Here is an 18,228-nt window from a genome sequence, read left to right on the forward strand (position 1 = left end):
CAACAAGCGCACAAAAGTTTCAAGGTTACAAGCTCCCGAATCTCGTACTCGTTTTCGGGATAAAACTCTTAACCCCGGAGTTAATTACTTACGAGACCCTAACGTTTCCTTCATTATGCGAGTTTACTATAGGTGTCGTAAACCGACTTCGATGTAAAGAGGATTACCCAGGGAATCGTAGGTATTTGCGAGTAAAAACGCGGTGGTCGAAAAGGGGGCATAAAGCCTATGAATCACGACCCGTACCGAGCAAAGGTCAGGGTCGATCGTCGAACAAAATCAATTTCTAAAGAGGATGTTAACGGGTTGACCGTCGCGACGTAAATAGCCGATACCCTCGATGACAACGCGTTAAACCGTCGACGAACGAACGCGTGAACTGGAAATCCCGAACGCTCATAATTATTTTCCAGGCTCGCGAGCCTACTCGCTGGTATTAAAAGAGAGCGATAATAAAACGCCGACGGTAGCTGGCGTATATATCGTGACTTTTTTTAACGGGCTCAGCCAGATAAGCATTCATTAATGCTTGCGCAAGTTATTTATACTGTTACGTGCGCAACACGCGTGTTTATCTCGCTTCTCGCTCCGCGGACCTTACACGCGTTGGATCCCTCCGATAAATACGTTCGGCGAGTTTCGTTGCCGTTTTTAATTTCGAGAAAATTACGTCGGTCAGGTGGGAAACGTTTCTTTCGGTTATCTGGGCCTGTTTGCGAACAAGCCTAATCTCCCACGATTTGCTCGCGAGCAGAAAGATTAGCTTCCTCGAAAATGTTATTTCGAGTAACATCTGCTTTCGAAGGACACAGTCGAGCAGTGAACCCCGGCTCGTGGAAAAATTTCAACTGCAGCGAAAACGTGCAAAGTGGTCGCACCAGTTTCGATACAATGCTCGAGATTGTAAGGCAGACGTTCACGCAATACGTGATCTGAATGCAGTCCGTTGGAAAAAAGGATTTTCCATGAGAGGAGATTAATACCCGTTCCGAGAATCAACGCTTATTTGCACGCTTTAGAGACCGGAAAACCAGTTTCAGCGATTTGCATTTCTAAGACTTATTCGAGCATCGCTGCGTTAATCGACTCGCGTTCTCCTTCGTACGATAAGGAGAAGAATGCCTTTACTGTTTGACGAGACGAAGGTCAAAGGTAAATCGGTATCGGTTCGAGTAAACTTCAGAAATTAACTCGTAATCACGCATTCTAAATTACGAGATTCACTGGAGATAAGAGATTAATCGGAATTCTTTTTCTTTCTGTTCAGAAAATCGTGCAGCGTCGTCACCGTTGTCGTCGGTCGATAAACCAGTCCGGTATGGGAACAGGACAGGTTCGAGTTGCGGGCAACCTTTGAAAAATCCGGTCGCTCGACCGGACTGACCAGAGAGGAAGACCGGCTCCGAAGCAATACGCAACGCGAATATCGCCAAAAAAGGCCTTACGCATCCTTGCGGCCTCTTTTGTTTTGCTCGAGGCTCTGTTCTCGCGTGATTCTGTGTTCGTGTCGCCTTCTTCTTTCGCGAAAACCCACCGGGAGAAAGAAGGACCCTCTTATGCAACCAGATTCAAGGATATTAAGCTAACTTTAGGCAAACGTTCGACAAAGATTCTACGCGAATAGACAAGGATTCTATGTGTAGATCAGGAACCATAGGAGTCAAGTAAGGTGATTTAGAGGAAAGTGAGACACCTTTCGATGGTCCATCGTTGGCAAATATCCAAGAGAAAACGAGTCAGAGTAGAATGATTAACGAGGAAATTCGCGGGGAATTCAGAAACTGGTCCCACGTGGTACATTATGTCCCGACCTTCGCGCTTTCCCTGTCCTCGACCAAACAAAGGTAATTTATTTTCGTGGCGATATTTACCAAACACGTAACGTCACGGGAGTGGTTGATCCGTTGGAATTTCTTGGAAAAACAGAGACGAGAGAACGAAATTCCTGGGGAGAGCCATTGATCGACGCGGTTGTTTACGGATCGTGACCCGAGTCGTGTAACAGTGAGGTTTTGCCTCGAATTGGAAACGTACCCAAGGCCACTTACGCGTTCTCATCGATTCCTATGTTTTCGATTTGGGCAACGATCCACGTCGAAATTCGCCGATACCGTATCTCGATATTATCGAAAGTGTTTCGGCTAATGGTCGAATAAACACAATGAACGGGAGATAAGACGAGAGAACGCTGCGTTTCACTCTTATCCAGATAGAGGACGGCTCGAATTTTACGGCTCATGAATTTTGTAGGATGCGCTGAATACCGCTTTCTTCGTGCGCCTTATTCGACCTTAGTCAGCCTGACATTCTGAAGGCGCACGAGACGAGCAACATGGCTTCCAGACACCTGTCTGTTCACCTTCTTCCTCCCTTCCTTTTTACCTGAGCCGTGAGGAACGGCCTCTCTCCCTATCTCTGCTCACCGGCTAGAAACGCTGCGAGCCTATTTTTGCTTTCGTTTTACGTGACTCGACTCGAAGCGTCCACCGGGTTTGGACAGGGAGGATCTTTCAGAGGAGCGACGCACAACAGTTCCGTAGATAATACATTGAAATTCAGTGACCTTCTTTTCAAAGCATCGAGATAACCGTATGAAAACAGCGATGACGAAGCAACGCTCGTTGCATGAATAGCGATCCAAAGTCGAATGCAAATTCTTGCTAAATTTGTATAACGGCACGAAAGCGAATTCGCTTGCGTAATAACTTCTTCTTTCGGCCGATGATATCTAACGCGAATTACCTCCGATATTAATCGAATCCAAAACTCTTATTTTCTCGTAATTGGAGCGAGCCAAAGGTCAAATCGAGACGCTCTCGTAGAACCGTTTCGTTAGCAGAAAAAGAGAGAAGAGTCCGTATCGATCTCGTGTGCGTCGCAATGCGCGCTTTGTTCGCGGGGCAAATTAGCGCTCGCATTCCTACGCTTTCTGCACCCACCGTGTGATTACCATGATTTCTACGTGACGTAATTTCACCGCAGACAGAAACACGCCAGCGAATATAAGAGAGGAAACGCGCGCGCTCAAGAAAAACGAGAAAGAGACGCGAAACGAGTTTTCGTGCCGAGCACCAACACGCGCATCTTTGTTCGTGGCTCACGGACGCGATAATACGCGTTCGCACCGACCGATGTATCATTCGGACAGGTTGGGTTTGTCTACCACCGCCTCTCCACGTACGAGTTTTCGTATAACGGATACGCGATATCGGTATGCAATTTACACAATTTCTACTCCGGAGAACATACATAATTTTGCAGTACTGCAACAGACTTTTTTGAGTGCTAAATACTGAGTAGGGGACATCAAGGCCAACGGAAATGAAACAGTATTAATAAACTTGTTGTATTAGTCTTCAAAGTTAATTACATTCGCAAATCGTCTTATTTGTTCATAAGGAGTTCTTGTTAATAATTGAATGAGTAGTCGAATGGCTTAGGGCGTAGAGTCAAAGACTGATAATCTGTAGATTGCGCGATCGAATCCCGTTTCTGACATTAATTTTTTTTTTCCTATTTTTATGATGTATGTGATGTATATTTCTTGATGTATATGCATTATAAATATATGACATATGCATAAAGTAGTAGAAATGCATAGTTGTATTTTTAGTGCATATGTGAGAACTTCGAACGTTACTAATAAAATATGTATCAAAATCTAACGGTGCCCGAAACTCGATTAATCAGCGATATTTGAGTCGGTTCGAATCGTGAGACCTTGAAGTAATAGACGTTCTAATCTCTCCGGCATTAAAGTTTCACGAAGTATACGTCGATTCCACGAATATTTCTTGCACGCTATGCGGAAGACGTTAATCGACTCGATGGAAACTAATTACATATTTAAACCGTGTTTCCCATATCTGGCTTCTGGAAAATCGCGAGCTAAAAGAGAAACAAACACAACTTTAGGGAGTGATTCATTCCGACAATATATCTACTGTCGTTCAGAATTTAAATTTACACAAATCGGATTACAGTCATAAAATTAAGGATCGTCCGATAAAATCAAGGTTTTAAGATTAACCTGTTGCAAAAATTTCTTAACGTTTAAAAAGCGGTGCATTTGTTCGAAACAAGCAGCAGGTTTCATTTATCAAAGTCGCTATTATCTCCAGCAACCTTCAGGAACTTTTTGTCCGATGACGAATCAGTTGCGTCGACAATTCCTTAATTTTGTAATTAACGAAGAATCATGGCCACTCGGTAAATGACCTTGCGAGAGACAGGCTGCCATTACGTCGTTTACAGAGAACTCATTAGCGTGTTCGAAAGCAACGGGAAACGGTATCCTCCCTAATAACACGATACGGATTTACCTTTGCACGTTCGAGCGACAAAACTGCTGCTGAACTATGTTTTATCGAGCCAGTAATCGAGAGCGTTAACGTTCCGCGAAATTAACTCGTCATTCTTTTCCTTCCTTCATTCGAACCTGACTCGTTACTTTTAATAAGATCTCAAGGATGTAGACTTTCGTTAAGATTAAACCAATGTACACTTACCATATTGTACACAACCTATGTACACTTACTTTGAAATTAAAATTGAAGTTAAAGAACATACAAACGAAACATAAATTAGCACACACATCGTCTTTGACGAAAATCTTGAATCTTGTTGAAAATCAATGCTGATTTCAAGGAATGTACTTTAACAAAATATGTATTGGGTTATCCGGAAAGTTCGTGCCGATTTTGAAGGTAATTGAAACGCAGCTCATTTAAATTTGGTACACGTTTATTAAATTATATAGGTGCCATTCTGTTCTATAACCTTTCTCCATCTTTTATGCAACTTGAGAAGTCCTTCCAGAACGCCTCAGGCTTTTTGGTGAAAAATTATTCTAAATAAAATTTCATGCCGCCTACCAAAAATCGGCACGAACTTTTCGGACAACCCAATACCTTATAATATAAGAAACTTGTGAGAGACATTCGAGCAGTTCGCGTCGAAGAAAAATGTGAGAAGGCGCGAAATTTGAACCCGAAACGTTACGTAAGTCCGTATAAGGATTAAGAGCGTTCCAAAGTATCAGGATCAAGGGAAACTCGTGAATTAGTCGAGCGAAAGAGACAAACGCGGCTATAAACAAGTCACGATGCAGACGCCAAAGAACGCAACAATTATTTACGAGCGCGCCAACTCCGATACTTATAATTGCTAGCCCGTCGCTATCTTTAGAGATGAAACCCGAGTTTAAACACTCCGCACAATATTAGAGAAGCGACAACTGGCAATGGAACAGATTGAAATTGTTGTTGGCAATGCCGGTAACCCGGAATACGATTCACCGCTTAGGCTTTGACGAGTGGAAATTGGTTCCGTTGGTAAACGTGCCAAAATGTCTTACTATCGTCTATCTTTAGAGCCTGGTCGATTCTGCCCTATAAATCAACGGGCCGTTAAAAAAGAGAGACACGGAGAAAATTTGTTAAACGTCTTCGAACGTGGAAACTAGGCTTTTCCTTAACCTTAAGCTCGTTACCTCGTAACACCGATTTCACCGTTTAATCGTTCAAGTTTCCACGGTAACCGTTTCTTCCCTCTGATCGAAATTAAATCGATAGCATCGATTCCAGCTTCGGTATGCCAAAGAGAACGTACGCGTTCGGATTTTTACTGCTTTCACTTCGATGCAAATCACGGCGTAATGGTTTATGCATCAGGTTCATTACAATTTCATACCGGCTGCATCGACGTGCGTGCCTCGCGGTCGCCCGTTCGGAATAAATTGTTTTTTCTTTCTTTTCCTAGACCAGAGTTGCATAAACGAGACGTAGTAATCGATTATAAATACGCGTTTTACAGGGCACGTAATTGGCATTGGTTAATGACGTTTGAAACGGGCTGACTCAAGAGCCGTTAAATATTCATGCACGTGACACGCAACCGCGCTTCGAAATTTAAGTCCGTAGATTTTCGACAGAAACCGAAATTTGCCCAGCGTTTAAACGCCACGTGGAAAAACAGAGCGAAGGGGTAGCTCTCTCGACACGGATATTTCAGCGAAGGCTGAACGATCAATAAATCCAACGAAACCCGGCATAAAAGGTCGAACGGGCGAGGGTGGTTCCAAGGGTTGATACGGTTGATCGATCGGAGGGTGATTTCGCGCACAGGGAAATACGGAGGGGCTTGAATAGAGACTGGAAACGACGTAAAATCGAATAATGACGGGGTTCTAAGGGGGATGGTTTCCGACATCCATACGCTGGTAATCGTTCACGAGGGTCGATACAGGAAGAAAAGAGAAGAGATTCGACATATGCGCTTCACCCCTTTCCATCGACCGTTTCTCCTTTCCGTGTCAATGAACCCCCAGACCAAAAAATAATCCGACAAATCGAGTTTGTCTTCCCTCCGAGCGTCTTCCATCTCGGACAAATTTGACTTTGACGAGTCGCTTCTGATTTAAATACTTCTGCTGCCAATTTAATTAACTACACCGTAATAAACACTTTATCCGCTCCGTTAAAATTAACGGGGTTCGATAAAACTGTCTCGTTGTTAGAAATAGACTTCGATACGAATTAAGGACATTTAGGCTATTAACCGGAGAATCTTTCGAGACACGTTGCCATACGTCGAAGATGGCTCTTTTGTCTGGCCGCTTTCTCCCTGCATCGTAAATAGAATCCTCTCGATGAACTACAGACTCCTTATCGTGCCTCGAGATTTCCGTAAACATACGCTTGGCGGTCGGCCAACGGAATGAAATACACGATTCGAGAAAATGGCGAGTGCCAAGGGATAATCGAATTGTTTCTATAACTATTTTTCTACGAGATCGTTGGGAGTAATATTTTGAATCTGTAAACATTGCAACTTTTTTATGTTCAGGTCATAAAAGATATGGGTCCTAACCATTGGCTATAAAACCTCTGCTTTTCGTTAAGTAAGAGTAACTTACACTGAAGGGTGCTGCAGGTGCCTCCCTTGTTCTATAATTCATATTTCCAATAAGTTTCTTTTTCCTGCAGCCTAAATTTTATTTAAGTTGAAGATAATCAAGCTTAAGTTTAAGTTTATGATTTTCTGTGGAGAATGCCTTGTTCTTTAAATAATTCTCCGTGGGGGACAATCGCGTCCACACTATCGAAATCCAGAGAGATAACGTCTCGGCAGAAAACATCCGATTGACCCATTTAAAAGAGCAAACGGCATAATCGTACTTTCGATGCGCATGTAAGTGTGCGAAATATAAACGAGATCGTTTAACGACACTTGCGTAAGCACGCCGTTCGAAAATAGAGCGAGATATATTCGCGTGGAATAGCCCGAGGAAGGTCACCAGGTTGTTGAACGTGCTCAGCCGATCAACCAGTTCTATCGGTGCAGCACAGCCTTTGACCTTTCCACCAGAGAATATCCTATGAAACTTCGTTCTTGTTGTCGAGCTTTTACGAGCTGCTTCTCTATCTCTCTCTCTCCTTGTCCGGCAATCAAGCGCACCTCCGTAACCTCGGACTTTTATTACCGGGTATCACGAACACGTACAAACGACGCCGTCAGCTCCCATAAAATATACTCTCGAAGGTTTAACAAAAATCAAGGCGAGCCAGAAATCTCTTCTTTTTCTCTTTTAACTAGTTTTTAGGTGTGGGACCTCCTTGCAATATTTTCAGCTGCGAACTATTCTCGAATTTTTAATTTATTTTAATTTGAAGTTCAAGTCTAAATCGGTTTCTTTTTTTTCTCTCTTTTAACTACTTTTTAGAGTAGTCGAAAGGTGTTCTTCATATAGGGTCTTTAACTTGCACTATTTTAATAAAATTGACTCGAGACGTATATTTCAGCTGTGAACTATTCTCGAATTTTTAATTTATTTCAATTTGATGTTCAAGTCTAATTTGCATAGTCAACATGATACCTAGTTATAACATTTTAGCTTTCTGTCTGATTTAACAAGTTGACTGCCACGTTAATATATAACTGACACTTAAGTTTCTACACTGACTTAACATGTGTATTATTAAAAATTGATACACTTTATGGTAAATATATGTAATAAGACATTGTGGAAAATAAATGTAATAAGATATTGTGAAAAATAAATGTAATGAGACATTGTGAAAAATAAATGTAACAAGACATTGCAAAAAAATAAATGTAATACCTAAGACATTGTAAAAAATAAATGTAATAAAACATTGTGAAAAATAAATGTAATAAGACATTGTAAAAATATTTGTAATAAGATATTGTAAAAATATTTGTAATAAGACATTGTGAAAAATAAATGTAATAAGACATTGCAAAAAAATAAATGTAGTACCTAAGACATTGTAAAAAATAAATGTAATAAAACATTGTAAAAAATAAATGTAATAAAACATTGTGAAAAATAAATGTAATAAGACATTGTAAAAATATTTGTAATAAGACATTGTGGAAAAATTCAACACAACACGCAATAGAAAATTGCCTAGTGAACGTGTTAACATCACACCCATAATTACAGACAAATCCCCAGCACAAGATCGAAATTCGTCTCAGAAAATTCCGAATCCAGGATGACTGGCGATAAAACGACTGACCCGAATATCGAAAATAAGCGCGGAATTTACTGTTTCTCTTTCCTCCTCCGTGGATATTCCAAACGCGAAATCATTTCGCCCCCGCTTACAGCCAGCTGGGAATCGAGCCAACGAAGAGAAGCCACTTCCATCTTCTTCCTCGAATTCCACGCAATCCGATCGCTAACGAACTCGCTCGGATCGCGATTACACGCGTAACAGTCCTCTCAGACAGGCGAGAATAGATCTTTCGTTACTTTTTAACTCTTCGAACTATTTGCCGGTTTACAATAGTCTCGATATTATGGAAATTATCTCCAAGACAGTTTCTGCTTGAATTATAGAGCAAAAAACTTGCGAAACAAGCGCAATAACTTTTTCGTTCTGCATACTTCCCGGAAGTTTCTAAGCAATCTTGGTCCCAGTTCTCCTCTCTGAAATTTATGCTTCTTGCCGAGGAGAAGAAAGCGATGGAAACTTGTCCCCGTTTACGCGTCAAGGAAATATTCGCTAGAGACGATTTTTCCGCAGTTCGAAAGGGAAGAGGAAGAAAAATGTGAATTCCTGAAACTATCTCCAATTCAAATGTCACCTTGATAGATCTCGCGATTTACCTGTTTGCAAATTCGATTTTCCTCGACGGTACGGTTTTTATCTCGTCATCGAAAACTTTAACCCTTTGCACTTCAAAATAATTTCACTGCAAGCGACTTTAAAACTAATATAAAAGTTAAATGAATTCTTTTCAGGTTATTTCTCCACTATTTGTTTCGCTATATTTATAAATTCCACGTGTCATACAGAAAAAAATACTCCTTTCAAATTATTGTATTAAATAAAATGGTGAGTGACCTTTGTAGCGCAAAGGGTTTTTACCAAACCTGCATAGAACTATCAGGTTCAAGTTCTCGATCAACGGAATCAGGTCATAGTTATAATAGTTTGAGACGCAATTTGAACGTCGTATTTGCCAAAGGGCAAAAGTCGAAAGAATGTCGTAGCGTTTTTATTTTCGAGCAAACGCTACGGTACGTCGTGAATTTCATAACGTCGAGGTTTCGTAACGTCAAGAGCGAGTCGGCCATGCGTAAACAGGATGAATTCTCGCGAATACACTCGTATTATTACGTACGTTAACGCGCAGATAAAACTAGCCGAAAGTCGGGTAGAACGTCGTAGATAAAAGCGTCGAAGCGAGGCGCAATCGATAAGCGCCATCATGGAAAAACAACGTTGATCTCGGTTAAACCGAACACAGCGACACGTATCGTCTTGTTTTTCTCCTTTTTGCAATTCGACTCTGCTGAAAGGCGGTGTTTACACGCGGCCGATGTAAATTCTCGACGCTCTCGTGTAAACACGTTGACTCACGAGTCTAATAGATACCGCCAAGAAAATTTATCGAAATTTGATCGGACGATTGAAATGTGCTGGAGAGAGAGAAAATTCGGTGGGAGAGTATCTGACACCGATAACGCAACCTGCGCGTAACGGCGATAAGATACGACAATACCGATTTTTGTCCACGAGGATAAGGAAGAGCGACGAGAGACACGAACGCGATAGCGCCGGGCACCGAGTGTGCTCGAGATAGCACACACGCGTGTAAAAGGATTGAAATGCGATGGCGACCTTCGGACTCCTAAGGTTGACAATGCTCGAAGAAGCTCCCAGAGATACGGAAGCGAGAGATAACTTTAGCGACAGTTACGAAACGTGAGTTTATCGCGCACGACCGAAATCGCGTTAATTAGATCGATAATACTCGAAGCAGTTCTATTTCTCGCTTTATCGAAAGAATGCACTAATTCACCGCGTACGATAAATCGGTTTAAACTGCTTTACTGTTTTAACCTACCGACATATGTGTACTTAATTTGAAATTAAAAATGATGTTAAAAAAATATAACCAAACGACGAAACATAAATTTGTACACACTTATTCTTTACTTTGATGAAAATCAAGTTTGATTTCGAGGAATGTATTTTAACAAAGTGTACACATTTAACAAAATGTGCCTTGTACCTTGTACATGTCTGTTTTGCTGTCTTGACACTAAACCTACCGACATATAATGTCTTCTCAATTTGAAATTAAAAATGATGTTAAAAAATAAATAACCAAACGACACATTATCTTGATGAAAATCAAGTTTGATTTCGAGGAATGTACTTTAACAAAGTGTACACATTTAACAAAATTTACCTTGTACCTTATACATGTCTGTTTTACTGTCTTAACTAAACCTGCCGACATATGTCTACTCAATTTTAAATTAAAAATGATATCAAAAATAAATAATCAAACGACGAAACACAAATTAGTACACACACTTATTTTTTACCTTGACGAAAACCGACTCTGATTTCAAGGAATGTAACAAAATGTGTACCTCATAATAAGAAACTTGTGAAGTTTCTAAAACTCCAAAACTAAAACTCGTTTTAGCGTTAAACGAGAATCTATCCATCGGTAAAGGAAGCTACTTCTCGCGGAACGGATCTCAAGCATCGATATATCGACGCGTTCTTACGCGATCCTTAACGAGCCACGAAATTAGATTCGCTAAGATGTTCCAGAGAGATCGAGAGGTCTCTATTGACCTAGATCGTGGCCTCCGAGTGCAGATCGTAAAATGTATGGACTGACCGTGCTCGTTAACTATCCTATATAATCTGCCTCCCCTTCCTCTCTGTTCGAGCTTCTCTTTCGGCTCGGAGAAGGATATTTGCGGTCGTGATTCAGCCTGCGGAACAGCCGCAGAAGGGGACTGGCCAGAAAATCGAGAAAGAAAACCGACGACCGCAACGATCCGGCGGATACGCGTCGACGTAACCGTCGCGCGTTTCTACGTGAGAAAATACACAATTCAAGTTCGCTTTGTATTACTCGAATTTCGGCAAATTTACTTGGTTAAAATACGAGCGTCCCCGAAAGATTTTTTTTCCCGGGCAAAAATAAACTGGATACTTTTGTGCCACGGACGACGCTCAACGACGCGACGCGGTAATAATAATATCGAAGGGGCGGGCCAAAATTAGGCCAAAGTTAGCCGCGGTTCGAACCTCTATTCTCTCCGCGCGTGTTCTCTCCCTATGCGCAAATTGGCTCGAGGAGAAAATAAAATAGAAAGGGAACCTCTCTGTATTTTCATTCATCGAAGGTCGCGTGAACGTACTACGTTAAACTTGGCGGGCCAAAATTCCCGCGTACCTCTCGGCACCAATTCAACTATGCGATGAATGATTCGTCGAAAGCGCGATTACCGTTACCGTCGCCGGCTAAGAGACGTAACAGTCGACGAAACGTAATTAACAGGGGTCGCGATGCTGCGCAAAGGTTTCGCGATGTTACCCCGAGCAGTATCGATTACGGGACATCCTCTCGAAGCTCGTACGTTCGACCTCGAATGACCTCGAATAACCTCGAATGACCTCGAAGAATACGTATGCACGCATCGTCGTACAACCGTCTCCGAGCTCCTCCCTTCCTCGTGGACCGTGTTTCTCCTCTATCTCTCGTCCGATTTTTTTCCACGAAGCGTTACATTGTTCGCGAGCCTCGGCTCGGTCGAGAAGGGCAGGTAGAAACCCTCGGGATAACAAAAGGACCAGTCGTGCCTTTGTGTATTTCCATAGAATGCGGCAGCAGACTTTCGTGATTTCTCTCTCTCTTTACCTGTGTGTCTCTCCCCCTCCATCTGGTTCGCGTTAACAAAGGGAGAAATGCCTGGCGTCTCGAAATTTTTTCCCGTCTCCCTCGTCCAAGGCTAACCCCTCCATCGCCGCCCCCTTCGCTTCCTGCAGGTCCACGGGAAGGAGCCAGGCGCCCGATTAACCGCATTGTTACCTTTTTCCCAGAGCCCATTATAGCCAGTACAGTTTATAGCACCGTCTCTCTCTCTGCTCCCGATGCTTTCGCCCCGGGACAAACGGCCTTCGCGAAAATCCTCTAACTCAGACCGGAATTCCTTCTCCCGAAACCTCTTCGAGGTGTCGCCAATTTCGCGAAAGAGAAACGTAATTTCGATTAATCTGGATGGCGAGGCAGAGGCTTTCAAAGCCGTTCGATTATGCACGGAAGCTCGGAAAATTCGATAAACTCGTTTACGTGTAAGGAAAAAAGAAGGCTTTTGCGCCGCGTCAACTTAATAACTCGATGGCTCGAAAACGAAAGGCGGCTGTCTGGCTGGTTGGTTAATTAAGCGTGCCCGGCTGAACCAGTCCCGGTTTCGCTCGACTACTCGACCATCAAACGTTTTCTCCGTGTTCCGGATCAGGGTTGAGCCGATCGAGGGGCTCGTTCCGATCGATTACCGGCGAGATTCTTTCCGACAGGATTACGATCGCCGTGCCACGTCGTACGCCGAGAGCGGAAAAACGCCCGCGTTCACTTATCCAAATCTTTCGGGCGAAACTCCGCTTTTCGAACAACCACTAATTCGATTTCTAGCGAATTGTACGCGAACTTCTATTTCGTGACTCGAAGGTTGCTGGAATCGATAAAACGATCGTGGCTCACAAGAACGGATTTCGACGTAAGGTTCGCAAGAGGCGCGTCACGCGCCCACGACTCGATGGAACGAATTCCAATTAATTACGCGCAATGACGCGAATAGCATGGATTACGAATCAGCCTCAGGTTGTACCGGACATTACGCAACGTCGTCGACATTGCGAGCGAAACCAGTTTGCAAACATCTAGCCTCTCGTTGTTTAGACCTCGGTTCGCAGGATTTACGCGAGAGATCGAGAGATCGCTTCTTTAGAGCCAGAGGTACCGTTACTCGAACGCCAACAGCTGTGCGCGATCGCGATCGGCTGAATATTCAGCAAAAGTGAATAGACGCTCGATTTCTTTCAAATAATTTCTCGACCTTGAAGCGAGATATCGGGAGCAATCTTATCGATGTGTCTTGACGAGTTTAATAAACGTCCCGAGAATTCAACGATTTCGACGAACGTGACTGTGTCGGGTTCCGCGAACGCGTACACCGTTTCCTCGTTTATTTTATCGACGAACCAAGCTTCCTCGGAACGACGACTCATCGGATCACGTTTCGTTTAACGCAAAGTTTCGGCCGCGTGGTGGATCCTTAAAGACGTAACGGTGTTTCCGTAAACAGGCGGTCGGAGCATTTGTATTCGGAGCGCGACGCTTCGGAAGCTTTCGAAGCGCGTATAAAACCCGTAGATAAAATAGAAGCGGATCGTAATTCGCGCGAGACCATGCTCGAATACAAAGTTCCCTATTATCCTTGCGCGTCGATCGGCTCGGCGTCACGGGACACTGGGATTCGAGTTTTACTGGCCGATCGCGTTTTCCCAGGAGGTGTACTCTCCCGTCGAGCGTTCCATAGCCGGAGAGTGACCTACTCGGTGAACCTGAACGGCGATTGCACCTGTAACCGGTCGATACACCCTAACCGCAACCGAGTACTCTTTCCGTCGTGCCATTAACTTACGCTCTCTCGTGAAAATTTCAAAGAGCGCGTTTAAATCGCGGGGAGAAGGACGACGACTTACAGGGTAAGCGTGGTGGCGGCGTTACCGATATCTCCTGGCAAAAAGTTCGTTTGCTGGCTCGAGGGTTGATGATGATGGTGGTGATGTAGATGATGTTGCTGCTGCTGTTGTTGTTGTTGCTGCTGCTGTTGCTGCTGCTGCTGCGGCTGTTGATGATGATGATGATGATGATGCGGATGATGCTGGAAGGCGGTCTGGTGGGAGGGCGAGTTGCCCGCCGGCATCAAATTATACGGCTGATAGAGCAGCTGCGGCTGGGCCTGCGTGGCTACGCCAGCGGTCGCGAGTAAAACTTGCGTTTGTCCCTGGTGTACGTGATGATTGTGATGGTGGTGCGGGTTACCCTGCGTGGCCGTCTGCGGGCTTACCGGAAGGACCGCCATTGCCGCGCCTCCTAGCACCGGTGGCATGCTTGTACCTTCTTGGTCCTCGCTGCGTTCTCGATCACCGCACCCGTCCCCGTCGCGCCTCTCTTCATCGTACGAGCCGCGGCACTGTTCGTCGCGGCGCGGCTCATCTCTCGGGACGGCCGACGAGTCCGTCTCGCGAGACAGAGAACCGTGCCACTCGCGGAACGACGAAAGGAGCGGCCGATCTCTGTCCCTCTTTCTCTAGATTCTATTCCTCGCTCGTCACGCGCGCGTCGTCACTTGGGCGGACACCGATCTTCTTCACTTATCTATTCTCGGCGATAACACCCACCACCGCACCTCGATTCGGCCAGGATTCGATACGCTATCGAGCAGGACGATCACCGTTTCGATAAAAAAACAAGAAACACCACCAACTTCTTGGTACACACCGGCAGCACCCTGGCGTGCACTGCGTGCGACGACGAGAGAACCGTACCGAGCAACCACGGGATACGATCGGTTACGAAGCTTGCCGAACGGCCACGAAGCGCTCGCAACGGACGTTGATCGACCGACGAACAATGGGTAGCGATGTTCGTTTCTTTTCTCTTTTCTTACTTTCGCGCGGCATCGGTCGACGCGCTCGGTTTTTACCGCGGCACCATCTCCTCGAGCACGAGAGCCGTGGGGCTCGCTCGTAAAAACCAGTCGAAGAGAGAGCGAGCCTTTTCACGGGCCAGAAGACAAAAATCCTCGGGTATATCGCAACGGATACCGTGAGTCGCGCTTTCCTGCGAACCAGTTCGATACGCCGACGCTGCTGCTGCTCCTCTCGCGACGTCCGCGAACAATGGCGCGGCGACGCGATTCCTTCGGCCACGACGAATTCGTTTTTCACGCTACGCGAAAGAACGAACGGCCGCCGACCTCGTTCCTCCGATCACCATTTCGACACCGCGCACAACTCTGCCACGATAAATCCAACCAGGGAAGACGACTATCGTCTCGATCGGGTTAATCCTGTGCACCTACGGCCGATACAGCTCCTTGCTCCGATCACTCCTCTCCGAATTCGCACTCGCGAAGCAAGATAATGGCGACGGAACGGTAAAAGTAACTCGACGGAGAGAAAATGGCCTGCGTACGCGTTCACGCGCACACACTCACGCAACTAGACACACGCAAAGAGAACACGACGCGGACCAAGATCAGATCGCGTCGAAGGCCGCTACTCTACTGCGGCAGCGAGGAAAGCTCGCCCCCCACCACACCCTCGGCCAGACCAGACTTCCCCGACGTTTGCCCCACTGCGCGCGCGCTCGCTCGCAACCGCCGCCACGTCGCCCTGCTAGCCGACCAAACCCGGCTCTCCCCCTCGCTCGCCCTCTCCTCTCCGACCCCTACCCGTCGACACCCACGGTTCCACCTAACGCGCTTTCTTTCCTGCTCCCTCCCGTTCCTCTCGCTTCGTCGCGCCGTCTCCGTCTCGCGCCGACAACGTTTCTCTTTCTACGCGTGTGACCGAAGGCGACCGACCGAGCGCGGCCAACTCGAGCACGACTGCCTCTCCGCTCCGACTGCCGCAAAAAATATTCCGCGTGCATTCACGCACACGTGCTCGCGCGCGCTGCACTGCCCGCGCTCTCCTTCCTTTTTGCCCTTTTCTTTTCTCCTTTTTTCTTCTCCGACCGAGCGAAATGTTCGCTCGCGCAACGTCGAACCGTCTGTCGTTCCCTCCGAGCTTTTCGTCCTCCTTTTTCGCGGAACCTACTCCATTATTATGCAAAGTCCTCTTAACAGCGTGCAACGAGAAGCGAGCGGACGTCCTCGGACGCGGTGCCTTTCTCCGAGCGCGATTCCGCGCGTTTTATTCGCGGCAAAGACGAGCATTCGTGCCCGATGCACGCGTCGAGTTTACATTTACGTTTCCGCCTTCCTTCTCCCGTTTCGCTCGGGTATGCGTCGGTTACGTAAAGCGAAATTATTTTCCACGGACACGCGGTGTGCTTTAAACGAGTATCCGCGCGTTTGACGGTACACGGGGCGATTTTATCGGCAACGAAGAAACGTGGGAGTTACGTAGGTACGGTGAGTAATCGTGCGACTCGATCTTCCCATTCGGAATCGAGCGAAGCCGTGCGACGTTCCTCTTAACTCCGAGTCTCTCCGAGCGTTTCGACGTCTCTTCCGTTTTCGCCGATCCGCCGTTATCTTCGGTTTATATTCCGACTACGCGTATACGCGTCGAATCGTCAACGCTCGTAAAGATAACGTCCTCTTATCGGAGGCCAACGACTATATTTATGCGCCGTTTCGAACGGTACCCTCGCACGAAAAATCATAGACGCGGCCGTGGGTTCGCAACGTTTTTCGCGTACGGCGATTTATCACCGTGCACACCGGTACATGGCTCGCCGCGTTCCGAACGCAATTTGCGCCACCTTGCTCAATAAATATCCTCGATACGACGTAGCTGGAACGTTGTCATCCTATGACCACGCTGACGAGGCTCGATGACTAATCCGTCTGGAACCTTTTCTCGACCTTGTTTGCCCATCGACTCATGCCACAATATTTCGACTCTGCGTAAAAGTTCGACCGGATTGTCAGGAACACGAAGCTTCTGGTCCTTATTCGTATCATTAAATGGATGTATTCGAAATGGCGAGAGACCAGTAGCCGGCCAATGTAATCCGTGCAACGATTAGACGCTCGTTGGAGCGTGACGGCTCGCGTAAATCGAGATAGTTTCACTCGAAGCCGTTATCGGGCCGAAGGTCGCGTATTAATTAATCGGTAAGGCTCGACAAAGCGGAAAACGAGGAACGGGGAAGAATTATTCCGGCGTTAGTCGCGAATTAACTACGCGAATATCGTACGGGATAGCAGACCTATTTAATCGGAGGAACAAACAGGATCTCCCTGCCACCGGTAAATAATGGCACGCGGGAAACCGGCGGAATAGCTATGTTCCAGCGGGCTTTGTAGTAAGTAGCTCGGCAAAGAGAGACCGTGCGAGAGAGAACGAGGGAGAGACAGGAGGTTGCTGCTGGTTTATGTAACACGCCCGAAGGGGAACATTAACGTGCCCGTTTCGAGTGTCTGCTGTCTCTTGCATTCTCGGCAGCTGCCTGCGTTTCGCATGTGCACCCGCATGCGTTGCATCGTTCTGCCGCGTCACGCACACGCGTTCGCCTGCGAACGCACTCCGTTCAAGGACAAAGATTTGCACGAGTGCGCCCGCATTCTCTCTTTTTCGAACAATTTATTTATAAATTGGATACCGATTCCTCGCTTCGGGTCGATTCGAGACGCACGTTAATTTGTTCAGGGGTTGAAATAAAATAGACGCGTAGAGTATATCAGATCAATAATTAAATTAAACGGTGAAGAAACTATTGAAGAATTCGAGCGCACAGTTAGAACTAACTAAAAAAGAACTACGACAGTACTCGCAGGCCCCAGACCCTAATTAAACAATAACTTCGAAGGATGTGTTTTCTAAAAACGGTATAAACATGGTCAATGCTTTAACTCCGACATAATTAATAGCTCGTAACGATGCGGATATCGAATTACGCGAAACGAGGTATTAAATATCGCTGCAGATCGCGTTAGAAAAGAAGTCGAAAATATGCTCTCCCTTCATTCACTGGATAGGCACGATTGCTTATCGGGAGAATGTGCAACGCCGGCATTTTTATGCCGGCTGACCTTGTCGCTTCGGGTGTATCAGGCACGCACGCACCGACACACGTGCACGCATTCGCGATGTCATGCCGGTATTATGGCCAACAAACCGGGGATCGATAAACCGCTCGGGAATT

At 45.7% G+C, this 18,228-nt stretch overlaps 1 protein-coding gene and 1 long non-coding RNA gene across 19 annotated transcripts in view; one reads left to right on the top strand and one right to left on the bottom strand.

The window, feature by feature from the left end:
• The window catches only part of Kdm3 (Lysine demethylase 3), a 137,233-nt gene that overhangs the window by 17,815 nt on the left and 101,190 nt on the right, over positions 1 to 18,228 (bottom strand). The gene's annotated exons all lie outside the window — the stretch shown is intronic.
• On the top strand, positions 12 to 7,531 carry LOC143265862 (uncharacterized). Its single transcript, XR_013040621.1, has 2 exons — positions 12 to 1,152; positions 1,268 to 7,531. It is a non-coding gene; the product is annotated as an uncharacterized LOC143265862 (long non-coding RNA).

The sequence above is a fragment of the Megachile rotundata genome, chromosome 15 (assembly GCF_050947335.1).
Source record: "Megachile rotundata isolate GNS110a chromosome 15, iyMegRotu1, whole genome shotgun sequence".
Lineage (NCBI taxonomy): Eukaryota > Metazoa > Arthropoda > Insecta > Hymenoptera > Megachilidae > Megachile > Megachile rotundata.